At 46.6% G+C, this 13,754-nt stretch overlaps 1 long non-coding RNA gene across 1 annotated transcript in view; it reads left to right on the top strand.

Moving 5' to 3' along the window:
- LOC142558123 (uncharacterized) overlaps positions 1-10,908 on the top strand; it is a 74,676-nt gene extending 63,768 nt beyond the window's left edge. Inside the window, exon 3 of the long non-coding RNA XR_012822959.1 lies at positions 10,781-10,908. This is a non-coding gene — a long non-coding RNA (uncharacterized LOC142558123). The remainder of the gene's footprint in view (positions 1-10,780) is intronic.
- Positions 10,909-13,754: the final 2,846 nt, after the last annotated feature.

The following is a 13,754-nucleotide window of genomic DNA, read 5'->3' as shown; positions in this document are numbered from 1 at the left end:
TTTTTTCTTTTTTTCTCTTTTTTTATGCTGCGCGCATAGCGGCGACGACGGATCACGTTCAGGGACTGCGGGTTGCCGCGGCCACGCGTCCTTTGGCTCCCTCGCGGAGAGCGCGACACCGTATGTACACCGCCTCGCTAAATGCCTGCAGCCTACCGAAAGCTACCGAGCCGCTCCAAACCACTAGAAACAGATAAGCAGAAAACTTTTCCCATTGTCCGCCTCTGATCGCCGTCCTTGTGACATCGACTGAACGGAAACTTCACAGACGGTTTATTAGAGCACAATGGGCGAGTTTCCTTCTCTGGAAGGGAAGAGCTAGGAGGGCCATTCTACAGGAGGACCGTTCTATAGGGGAGGACACCGTCTTATCCGTTCTTTCTTTCCCTGGAACCGCGAGCCGGGCCTCCTCGCTAATCGGCTGACACGAACCTTAGCGTTCGCTTCAGTGCACGGATTTGATCGGACGGAGTATATAAATATCGACTAGAGCGATCTCTTCACGTCCCAGGCGTCGCCGCTTTTATCGTCCCATTCGAATGGGCATGTGTGCTGCCGTTTTCTGTCTCCGTATCCCTCGCCCAACTGGAGTGAATCGAAGAAAATTGATCGGGAGGCAACTCGCCAAACGGGCGTGTGTTCTAGAGATCGGTGGCAGAAGATAATGGCGAAAGAGAGGGAGAGAAAGAAAAAACGGAAAGAAATAATCCGGGCGACAGAAAAACGCTGGTGAACGCGTACGCGTGTACGCATACACACGTTCTAAGCTAACGGTAACTCCAAGGCTATTAACCAGCGACTGTGAAGGTGTACAGGCTACGCCGACTAAGTGTCAAAGTGACTGAGAAAGAACGGCGCATGGCTTGACGAGAACGAAACCAGCTGGTGGGCTGGTTTCGTTCTGTCGACCTATGATTACCGATTTAACACTGACTTATCATTTCTGATCATGAGGAAGGACACGCAGTAGGGGACGGCGGAAAACTTGGTGGCGTGATGAAATTAGGAAATTCGTAAGTGCAAGTTGGAATTAGTTGGCGCGGGACAGAGGCAATTCGATATCGTCCTGCAGTGTACATAAAATATGATGATGATGATGATGGAATACTTAATTTCTCAGTCATGTGGTGCTGAAATGAAAGCTATAAGGCGTGTTCTGGCGCTTGGAATGTGTACTCTATGGGACATACTAGTAAACCGGTAAACAACAGCGCATTGCAAGATCCACGAGATGTTCGGGGTTGTATCCAACACAAATACATGAGATGTTCTTTTCTTATCCGTTCTGCTAGAAACCCAACGTTCTCACAGCCGAGAAATGGCCGTCCGAATGATGTTGCAGAAACGTCGCTCATATGTAACACATGGGTATTTAAAACGTCCACCATAGATACTCTGCACAGGGCAGACATTTCAGATTTGCATAGGTTGTTTGCTTCGACTTTCACGGGCATGTGTGACTGCCCCGCATACCAGAGGCTTTTGCAGGGTGTTTGCAACAACGGATATTACGTTAATTCACAGCAGACGTTATGTGATAGATGCAAACGGCAGAACTCCCACACAATAAGAACAGATGCATCGCATGCACACGTACGCGTATGTGCATGCATGTGTGCGCAAGAGGAAGTACAGCGTGCTCATTCTTCTAGACCTCCCACCGAGCATAACTGGCGTACTGAATTAATAAAATATTTAACAGTACATATTTTTTTAATATACGCAACGTAGACGCACACATATGGGGTGCAAACATGATAGTTTCGAATTTTAACTTGAACAAATGAGAGAACATAATTCTGCCATAGGGAAACTGGAAAATGAGGACTCTGGGAGGACGATTGTTCACGTGGGGACTTAAAAAAAAGGTATATTTGTCAAGTTGTCGCAACATACTACGCTGACGGTCACGTGATGAAATCTACAGGCCGCCCGTTCAGTCAAAGCAACATATTCTCGACGTCCTAGATTTCCCTGGCAATAACGTACCAGCCTGTGACGCCTAGCAGATGTCCGGTCTTGGACTTAGAGATTAGGACCTATATCCTTATAAAGTCGCAGAAACATTTTCGGTTTACTGGTATTCGACAGGTCGCTTTCGAGCGCTTGGAGCACATTCTCCTGGTTCCTTCGGAGAGCTGTGTGTGCTTCAGCTCAAGAGTTCTCTGTCGGTCTCTCTCCTTCGAGGTTGGTGCGCGACCCAATATGCGTCACAAACTCGATAACGTTCGGCCGGGGCAAGCTCTCTCGGGCTCTAGTCTCGAGAGGGCTGCCAACTTAGTTGGAGCACGGTAGGAACTAGTCGAACGTGCCATTACACAGGTGAAAACGTCAGCAGGTGACGCTCTTGTGGAAAAAAAACAACAACACGAAGCTTAGGAACAGGCTCGTCCGCGTGACCGTGGGTCTGATTGGCTGACGCTAGATGCAGTGCCCCACGCCAGTAGGCACTCCAATGTCACATTATCTTGAAACAATTTTTCAGAGCTAAGGTCTCGGTTTCGGTGCAGGTCGCGGTGCCTTCTTCTCTAAAAACCTTTGAATTTCATTCTTATCGTCGCCGCGAGAGATGCTATACGATGATCGCCGAGACAACAACCGGCCCGGCGTTTTCCCAAATTTCTGTGATACTCAACAATCAATAAGCGTATTTAACCGAACTGGATTCACCATTGGCACACTCACCTGAAACACCATGGCCGTTTAACTAACTTCCCATACTGGAATGAGTTTTTTTTTTTCTGGGGACATTTTTAGTAGAGCATGCTGTGGTAATTATGCGATTTAACCTTGCTTATCCTTGTAGAGCCGCTGGGCAGTCGCATAAGCCATACACAACTGCTGCGTTGGTCAATGGTGAGGTTGCGGGTTCAGTCCCGATGGTTTGCGCTCTGCCAAGTCTCGACAGGTTTAACTCGATGGAATAAACTTTATTGTGACGAGCAGGCTCGCGTTGCCCTAGCTGGGTGGCCTCCTTATTCCAGGAAACCATGGCTCTCTGCCGACAGCCTGGCCCTGTCCACCAGCAGCAGCAGCTGCTCCCAGGGTCCTGACACGTCAGCAGAGCCTCCCACTGGTCTAATGTTTGACTGCAAGGTGAAAAAAAAAATTAATTTAAATCCGGGGTTTCACCTGCCGAATGACTGGGACGCACGCTCTAGTGGCGGTCTACGGACTAATTTTGACAACCTGTGGTTATTTAACGTGCCCCTAAATATAAGTGCACGAGCGTCTTTTGCGATTCGCCCCCATCGAAATGCGGCCGCCGCGAGCGGCATCGAACCCTCCACCTTGTGCTCAGCAACGCAATGCCATAGCCACGTGGTCTACCGCGGCGGGTCACTATAACGTGAACTGATCTGCAAGCCGAAACGTCATTTTCCATTACTTGACGCTGCTTAGCGACCAGTTCTACTAATTACTAACTTCCGATTAGATCTGAACTGAAACGCAGTCCTGCGCTGTAGCCTTCTTCTCGGAGGCTGCACGGTTTTCACTGACAGTTTCTCTCGTTCGTCGAAGGACGTGACACCAAGGCTTTCGGGAAATTTATCGCTTTTTCGTGTAAGTGAACAGCATTCGCAAGTAATCTAAGCCCCCCCACCTCATTGAGGAGCTGACAGACCTTGCCACATGCGCACCTTGAAGATCGAGCTAGCGCGACCGTTATTGTCACGTATTGTCAGAGAGAGAAGCGCTTATCGACGCACAGTAAAGAGACTTATCCGTTCATTGATGTCCCCGGAAAGATAACCAAGGTCCGGGCCTTGTCCATGAAACCGGCGTCAAGGCCTCCGACTGCGCCGTACTTCTTCTCTGTCTTTTCTCTCTCCTTCGACGTGTCCCCTGTACCACCTTGGTAGTTCGGCGTCTTCGAAAAAGCCCTTGGAACTTTCTCGAATGCGCTGACCCTTTCGGGAAACCAGTATACGTTCACTTCCACTCCAATAGATGGCTGACATCCGTTTCTACGTTTCTAACCGAGGAAGTGCTTTTTTTTTTCTCCAGTTCTCCCGGGGGGGGCACACTTCTGTTTCACCCAGATTACGTCATCGCCCGACATTGCTTGAAACAGGATAGCGCAGATATAAGGAATTGGCATTTTTTTGGCTTCCGCTTTGCAGTTAATATGTTTCTGGCAGTTTATAGCGAACCTGGTTCACCGGGTATGTACTGGGGACGCAAACACAGAACAGAAAAGATCACGAGCCATTCCACTCTGTGCAGGTGGGTGACCAGCGAAGCTGTTAAGTACACGGCAATGAGGTGACAGAATTTTGAACAAAGGTGCGAACTCATCATTTGCCTTGATCAATGTATTTTTATTTTTTGGCTGGGTGGTCGATTGGGCCCGATCGCTGTGGCATCGCAAGCTATATGTCTGCAACATGAAACACGTAAACCAGTCCTTTGTTCGGTCCCGACATATCCACATTGAAATCACCGACAACGACCATAGGGGTCGTGTAATCGGAACGAACCCACACAAAGTGAGTAGCCATGAAAAGTACGTGGCTATGAGCCATTGCAGTATCTTCTTGCTTAGGGGGTTTGAGCCATTTCTGAAGGGGGGGGGGGGGAGGGTATATGGGTCATTGACGATGACAATTTTTGGCATGATGTTCTGTATGTTGTATGCATGAATAAAAAGAATGCAAGCACTGTTCGCTTCACTTGGCTGAGTGCTTGCAGACGCTGCCTTACGGTGCTTTGAGCCATTGCACTTTTTGCTTGCTTGCGGGATATAAGTCATTGATGATGATAGTTTTTGTTGACGGAGAACAAGAATGCACGGAACCCTAAGCCATACACAGCTACATTTCCGAAAGGGGCTTTCGAAGCCTGTTACCCCGGCGCAAAAGTTCAATGGTCAAACCATCAGCACACGGACGCCTTGGCAAATTCCCTGCGTGCAAGCCACCGCTTCGAGAAGCTATGGAGAACTAGGCGCGTCACATGGCAGCAATCTTAACAAATGTGAGCGGCGCATCTTCGACCTGATGATGAAGCTAGAAGAGGCTGAACGCGTTCATCGCCGAAATTCGCTGCTTGCCTTCATCGTACTGTGGCGCCGTGACGCGTTTCTACAAAGCCCACCGTGGTGGTCGAAGGACGTCTTCGTTACTGAAATCTACAGGGCGTCTGTTGTCGTAATGTGCAAGCTATCGCTTACAACGATATCAGCCCAAGTTTGGGTCTTACGGAGATGTGTATTATTGTAATTATGGGGTTTTACGTGCCAAAACCACTTTCTGCACGCCGTAGTGGAGGACTCCGGAAATTTCGACCACCTGGGGTTCTTTAACGTGCGCCTAAATCTAAGTACAGGGTTGTTTTCGCATTTCGCCCCTATCGAAATGAGGCCGTTATAGCCGGGATTCGATCCCGCGGCCTCGTGCTCAGCAGCCCAACACCATATACCCACTGAGCAACCACGGCGGGTGGATGTGTATTATTATTATTATTATTATTATTATTATTATTATTATTATTATTATTATTATTATTATTATTATTATTATTATTATTATTATTATTATTATTATTATTTCTCCGGGATGTGGAATGGCACAGCAACTCAAATATATAGCATTTTAATTGAGCGTGCGCCGCAAACGTTCGTGGGCATATATAAACATGGTTTTCTGGACCTCACGCACCAACAACTTTTCAAGCCTATGTAATCATCCTACACTCCCGTCGCTTAGCTGCAGACGTAGTCGAACCGAGGTTCTCTTTTTTATACAAAATCATTAATTGAATTATTACATGCCCTGATCTGCGAGCTTCTGTTCCACTGCGGGTTTCGAAGAAAACTGCACCAGGGAACGCAGGCCTTTCCACACTCCTGCCTCTTTCAGCAGACACTGGTTTCTCCACAGAACGCAAAGCCTGCGTAACTGATGCATTTCTCTCCATCTCGGTATCTTTTAAAACGGGTTGTCTTCTTTCTTCTCCGAGCCTCGCATTTTCCTGCAGGCTTCTTTAGCGGTGTTCCTCTCCTGTTTTCACATAGTTTCTCTGTTCTTGCGTAAGTGTACTCCATCCCGCAACTGCGGTGTGTTCTTGCGGTATTGTTGCTTAATATCTATAGCGTTATATGTAGCTGTTTCTTGTTTTTAATTTTCATCTAATTTATTGTCCCATAACTTTTGTTATAGTCATATTAAATTTGTGCCCCTTTTCTTTTTCACTGTGCACCAGCACTCAGACTTCAGTGTTGTTCCTGGCACGTTAAATTGATTGATTGATTGATTGATTGATTGATTGATTGATTGATTGATTGATTGATTGATTGATTGATTGATTGATTGATATCGCTATTGGATAAATTTCTATCTATTTTCAAGCAAGACTTTTGGTGTTTTAGCGACAATAGCCCCGCCCTTTCAGGTGTACCTCAACTCGCGCCTCTAAAATGAAGAAGTATTAAACCAGACCCTCTATTCCTTTAAAAGTTAGTGCGTTGCACTGAACATTGCCCAAGGCTTCTTGGTCATGTAAAATGTCCCATGCCGCAAAAGTGTATCAGGGAGCATTCCGCGTTTTCTGCGTGACCTTGTTGCAATACTCACTGATCTGTGGCTCGACTTCAAGAAACAATAAGTATTCTACCTGTATTGACATATTTAAGAGTTCCTTCCCTATGTTCTGTACATGTCTAGGTAATCATACTGTATGTCTGCCTTCCTTTTACGCCCGCCAATTCGTTTTCTTTTTCCCTATTTGTTTCTCTACTTCACATTGTTCTGTCTACCACGTTAGTATTTTCTGTTCCCTGTGTCTTCCGTATTAATTTTTAAGTACATCAGTGCAAATGGTTCCTTAGCTATTTCTGGGCGCTATAGTGAAGGTTTCAATGACTTACTGATTATTATTACAAGAAATGTACTCTCAGAAAAAAGGATGCCATTACATCTAAACAGCACATATGCGCTGAGAGCCCAGTACAAAGAGCATTCACCGAGATGTATTCGAAAGCGATCTCCCAGAAAGCTAAATCATTTACTGTCGAGCACAATAGATGGCTTACTTTCCCATGAATCTCCTTTTTTTTTTCTTGATAACATAGGCCTATCAGCCGACTCTTGTGCAGCTGTATGACCGCTTCGTTCTTGAATTCGAGTCGTTCACAACCAAGGTTCACGCGTACAAGGCTTACCGCGATGTGTCAGGTGTGAGCCAGTTTTATTGTGTGCATTATTCTGCTACATGTTATATTGCAACATCACTTACCGCATCGCAGTATACATTAGAACGGCGGCGAGGTTAGCCAAAGCAAGATTTAATTAATAGTGTTCAATTAATTCAATTTAATTCAGTGCCCTATTCTGAACACTGTATAATTCCTTCATCTTGTCGAATTCCGCCATTTTGCGTTTTCAGCTGATCAGCTAGAGACGGCCTTAGCCACCCCGTCGGCCAATCAGAGCTGACAGGATGTCCAATTCTACAGTATGGCGTAATTTGCCGAGTGCCCAGAACAGTATACTCCTGCTCGTTTCTTTATTTCATACTATTCATAGTGGTTCATTGTGCTTAGTTTGCTGATAATTACGTCTCTATCGTTCATTTTACTCATTTTACCTACGCTTTGCAACTAATATATTGCTTCTTGTCTCGTTGAGACCTACATTTTGAGACCTTTGGCGACATATTACGGCATTCAAAAGTAACAACATTTCTCCTTTTACTAAGAGGTTAATTACACGTGTATAGACAGCCAAATACCAGATACGCAGAACACTTATGAATTCAGCAAAGACCTTATCTTAAAAAAGATACACTGGAAGTATTTCGGCTTTGCACGTGACGCCGTATTTCGCGTGTTTGGGTTTCCTGGAGCATTTATGAGTTTAATGAATTCTTACAGTAAACACTCACAAGCGCCTCGCCACGGGGCTCTTTACTATGGTATGGTATGAAGAACTTTATTTAGGTCCTGAGGGATCAGTCTGGGACTGATGCGGGCCGCTCCCACGTCGGTACAGAGAGGCCGGCCCCTCTGCCGTCACACGGGCCCTCCGGACAGCCCTGAGTTGGTCCGCCAGCACTTCACTGTGCAGCATCCGCTGCCTTCACTGTTCACCTCGAGAACCATCACCGGCCAACTCCAAGCAGCGCCAAAGCGTGTGTTCTAAATCGAGCAAACCCCCACCCTTACTACAGTAGACTGAAACCCCGCAGTCTGGATTAATTTTATTCATGATGACCGGGTTAGGGTACGTTCGTGTCTGCAGAAGCCTTAATGTAACCGTCTGTGGCCTATTTAATTTAGAATGTGGCAGCGGGAATGCCCTGCGCCCTAAGTAATAGTGCTTGGTGATTTCGTTGTAGATTAACAGTTGGTCCCTTTACTCAGGAGTGGGAGATCCAGCCCCTTCAGGGAGTACACGGCACACTAATCCTCGTGCCTCCCTGTGCTCCACCTCGTTGAGGTTACACGGGGCTCTCTCCACTGTCCCCATGTGCGCCGGGAACCAAGTAACTGTACGCGAAGTGATAATACCCTGCAGCTGTCTGTTAGCCGGTTCCGCAACAAGTCCGCTCGAGAAGGCTTTAATCGCAGATCTCGAGTCACTAAACACCAAAACTGTTCTTGAATCAATTAGTGCTAGAGCAATATGCGTGAGATCATTCTTTTTTTTTTTCACGTTTAGGCTTACGTTTACCGCTGCAGACTGCCTATACCGTGGGCGGGTTGTAGTCGAGAGATTTCAGTACGTACTTGGAGACCAGACACATAATCGAGGAAAACTATATTTTCAGTCTGGGCGCACGACAATATGAGCCATAAAGCTTGGCGTTCGCAAACATGTTTTAATGCCCAAAGAAAACCAAAAACCATGCAGCCTATCAAAAGCGCTTCTTTTAACAGCAAACAAGCACGAGCCCCTGCAGATGTGTTGCCGAACTCGCGCATAGCACGTACCCTGCAGCACTATTCACAAGGCGAGGAGACATTACTCAGACCGTTTCGTACGCTTTAGACACCCCCCGCCCCCCTACAACCTCCCAACTTTCGAGGCAAGCCCGTTCACCGAATCCACTACAGCGAGCAAGCTAAGAAAGACTCGCGTATAACGCGATCCAGTTTGCCTAATGTCACGCTTGGCAACACACATACATTTCACTTTGAACACGACGAGAACATATACTTTGATACCCATCGTCTCTCTAGATAGGGTCGTTGAACAGACTGCGGACCAAATGGCGCAAGATTGTTGAACAAATACCGGAGTGGCAGCATTCAAAGTGCCTTTTTTTACGATGCGAAGCTCCTGTGCCTGCGAAATATCGTATACGAAATCAACCCGGCTTACGCATAACTCGGCGAAACGATGTCGTCCGACGCAGCCCAAAACGAGCGATATAAAGCGCCGTTTCTGTGACAGCTTTCGCTGCGAAACAGGATCGGGCGACAGATGCAGTCGAGACGCGCTGTAACGGCAAGCATGCACTCGCGCGACAGCGAGCAGACGTGTTAGCCAACCTGTGCAGACGTGCTGAATGGGCGTCTCCACCAGCGTTCAGGGGGCGCCAACGCGTCTGCGAATTCAACGAGGTTGCTGACCTGGTCCCCCGAAAAAAAAGACGTCTGGGCACTGATCAAGTCAAAAGTTGAAAGGACGCTAAAGAGAAAAATTATTTCATCTGTACGTGTTAGTGAAGTACGTTTCTACAATACGAACAAAAAAAATGCTGGCTCTCCCGTAATTGAGAGTAGGTGCAAGCACGAAATGGCCACCGGCGAAGCAGATTGGTTGGCATGGTTACGACGATTACGCGCGACCATCTTACAACCGTCACAACCATCTCACAACCAGGTCGGACGCTGCAGGCCTGGTTACGCAGCGCGGCGCCATCTGTTGAAGGAGGCGACGCAGAACCTGTGCCGTGGAACTCACGGACCGCTGGCACTGAAAAGTGCGCGGGCAACCCTGTGTCAGCGCCGAAAGATGACAATCGAGTGTATGGTGCAGAGTATCTGCCTTTTGAACGTCCCTATTCGAAATTCCAAATTAAACTTCAGCGTACAAGAAAGTACAGCTTGAGTGATATTGCGAACAAACATTAGGAAGAAATCGAAAGCAATAATCTTTAAAGTTATTCTGGCATTAACTGGCGTATTTAATGCGGTCCTGTACAAGGGGTTGGGGTCCATAGACCGCATTTTCTTAAGTTTTGACTGGTTGCCCGGATGATGGCGTTTTGCTCTCGCAGCGATGCCTGGATGTCCTTGTTTCGTTCTAGTCTCATTCTATTCTTGGGTGCCCGGATAACAGCTCTGGATTTTGGCTAAAGGTCTCTTGAAGGTCGCCGACAACGGGAGCGAAAATTATTTCATCCTTAACATTCTTGCCCTGAGAATGGGCTAGGTAAGCTAGAAAAGAGGCGAGATGATGCAGATGATGATGTTTATTGGCATCCCCTTTGAAACCAGGTGGGGACAGAGTCACCTAGCCTGCTTGACCTAATCTGGTTTTACTACATATATCGCTATCTAGCATTTCGCCTACCATAACTCGATCTTAACTTTCGTATTCAAAACCTTTTTCACTATGCTGTACTATTGCAAATGCTTGCAATGACTCCGGTTCTATCAATCTCTTCCCTTCTTTCTTCCACCATTATTCTAATTGTCTCTTACCTATCTCGACTGCTGACCAGCTAATCCTTCTATCTTCTTTTGAAGGTCGACACTCCCTGTGGGCCTTGCTGGGTGAATATCTTGGCATTCCATTACGATGTGCCCAATCGTTTTTCTTTTTTTTTGCAGCATGCGCATGGCTTCATTCTGTCCAGTCCACCGCCTCAATTTACAGCATATCATCCAATTTCTGTACAGAAAGAATCAAATAAAAAACTTACCCTCTCTGTTTCTCTCACTTTCTTTTTTAGGAAAACTGGTTGTCTATTTGCAGTCTCAGTTACCCTGTACTTGGCTGCCAATTTTCTTGACCTCTTGATCCATTCCGTGTCCATGGTTCTGAGGGGTTCGCCGTAGGAAGAGTAGTAGCGACGCCACCGAGAAGTTTCCGCACTAGAGCTCCATGACGTCATGGATTTCGACGGCGTTCTACTCGGGACAAGTTATTTTTTGTTAATCTGTAAAGATGAACCACCTTATGTTCGAAAAGAGCCAGAGAAGGAATAGGGGAAGTTCAAGAACATTTACTGAGTCCCAAGAGTGCAAGTACGAGAAAATTCGCAGAAATCTGTGACGTTACACTGACGTACCACCACTGGGGTTCCGGCCCGAAATTTTAAAGAAATGAAGTTTGACATTCAATTTCTCTTCTAATAATCAGAGTGGGTGTGCGAATATTCGAAACTTTCGAATAACGGGTCGAATAGTCATTATTCGTAAATGCGAATATTTTTAGAATAATTTTTTGAATATCTCAAAACTTCAACTGCGCTCAAATAAACATAAAGCTCGAGCAAAAGTGCGGTAAATTTTCACCCGCACTGGCATAGTAAAGGCACAAAACATGAGACCTTGGGCAGTGCAGCAGGCTACGTAGCTTAGGTAACTATACTTTACAGGCTTAACACTGATCATTCGTGGTCTCTGAGGAGTCCTGCGCATTCGAAGAAACTGCTTGTTTGCTCCTAATGCTCCATTTGTGCTTTCGATAAATGACGGTCCATAGCGCACCCTGTAATGAAAAACTTGCTAACTTTAAGAATACTAAGATGCGAACATCGTTTTATATTAATTGTGATAACGGCTATTCTATATTCGAAAACTATTGGATATTCTATGAAATTTGCTTCTGGCCCTATTCGATTCGTATTCGATTCGGTTGCAAAAATCGCTATTCGCACACCCCTAATAATCAGTCCATTAAAGCGATATTAAGGAAAATGGAATTTTGAAAGAGTGCTTTATCAGAGTAAATTAATGAATGGTTATCTTTAGTGTCCCTTTATTTGATGCTTCGAACAACATGCCCAAACAAATAAACATAAAGTTAGAGCAAAGGTGAACAACTAGCCCTGACGGGCTTGTTGTTCACAATCGACTTTTCGTCGTACCGCAATCTGCAAGACGTTCAGGATCGGCCACGTCATAACATCGACAGGGTCCGAACTCTCCGCCCACCGTAGCGCAGTGCTATATGTGCAGCAACGATCACTTAATCGCTGGGCTATATTCTGATTCAAAGGCAGCCCTGCAATCACTCTTATCATCCCTGCGCCACAGCCCACGTGAACAATTGGTAGCAGAGATAAGATTACGCTACCACCAAGCGGCGGACGGAGGCCACGACACTGTATTTCAGTGGCTACCCGGGCACTGTAACATTGCTGGCAATGAGAGTGCCGACAAAGCTGCCCGTAAGGCACATGATGTATGTGAAAGCACCTCCGTGCCATTTGTCGAGAACGGATGCAGCGCGGCACCTCAGCAATCTTGCCCATACTAATACTGTAAGAAAATGTAACACACCAGAGTTCCCCAACCGGCGCCTATATGCCATGGACCCGCATATGACATTGCAACCTTTACCTGGTCCTAACCGACGGGAAGAAACGCTACTGTGCTCCGTGTTTCTTGCACAAACGTGTGCTCATTCCTAATTGGAATGGCGGACAATCCCAATTGCAGCAGATGTGGTGTCGAAGAAACGACCAAATATGTCATGTGTTACTTCCCGTACATACGAAGACGAGAGGAGTGCCCTTCGGACAGCTTTGGGGCACTTAGACGACCGTGCTTCCACAGAGAAGATCTTGGGCCCGTGGCCTCGTGCGTCCATGTGCAAGGCCACAAAGGTGCTGGCGCGTTTCTTGAAATGCAGCAGCCTGTATGACCGCCTGTGACTGACTCAGCGGTGCACGCTTGTGCGTTCAGCAGTGGAGACGGTGATCGTCTTTCTTCCTTCGCCTCTTTCAATCCCCTTTCCCGCTTCCCCAGTGCAGGGTGGCCTACCGGGCTCAGCCTGGTTAGCCTCCCCACCTCTTCCTTATGACCTCTCTCTCTGTCTCTCTCGTCGAACTGACTTTTCTAAATGAGTTTTCGGCTGTATATGAGACCTTATCTCGCGTTGCGGTCCACGGAATAAAAGTTTCTGTATCTTTTGGATCTGCTTTCCTGAACGTCACACATAACGGCACCGCGTACCTCACTGATCGACAGCAGCATACGCGCAGTTTCACATCCAGCGTCTTGACATTCGATCAACGAACCCTTTTCCACGGGGAACCTGAACGTGCCTCGACTGAAAGGGGCTGCACAGTTTAGCGAACTCGTTCTGGTGTTTACGGCTTCGGTAAGCAGAAAAAAAAAACTGAATCGATGTTTCAACATTCGTAATAGAGCAAACAGGCAAACGTGAAGCGATTTTGCGAAACACTGAGGTCGCAAGAAAGAAAGAAAGAAAGAAAGAAAGAAAGAAAGAAAGAAAGAAAGAAAGAAATGGAAGTGCGTGACAATTGGGTGCAGTACATTTTCCGTCGATAACTCGTCCCCGGATCGTTGACTCTCTTGGATGTTTCCAGAGCTCTCGCCAGTACCTGTCATGAATGACCAAAGAATTATTACTACTTTTTCATTCGGTTTACCTTTTTGGTAAATATGTCTCGTGGCAAGTCCTAAGCATAAATGTTAGTTTCGGTATTTCAAATATAATGGTCTATAGTGGAGACAGAAACGCTATTCGTGAGCAAGGTACCTTTATGCGCACTTTAAACGTGAATAACACTAGACTCGTAGGATGTCTGCTCAAAGGGGTGTGCGCTCCGCG

Source organism: Dermacentor variabilis, chromosome 9 (genome assembly GCF_050947875.1).
Source record: "Dermacentor variabilis isolate Ectoservices chromosome 9, ASM5094787v1, whole genome shotgun sequence".
NCBI lineage: Eukaryota > Metazoa > Arthropoda > Arachnida > Ixodida > Ixodidae > Dermacentor > Dermacentor variabilis.
Note: the sequence above shows the minus strand (reverse complement) of the source record. Positions and strands in the feature narration are given on the sequence as shown.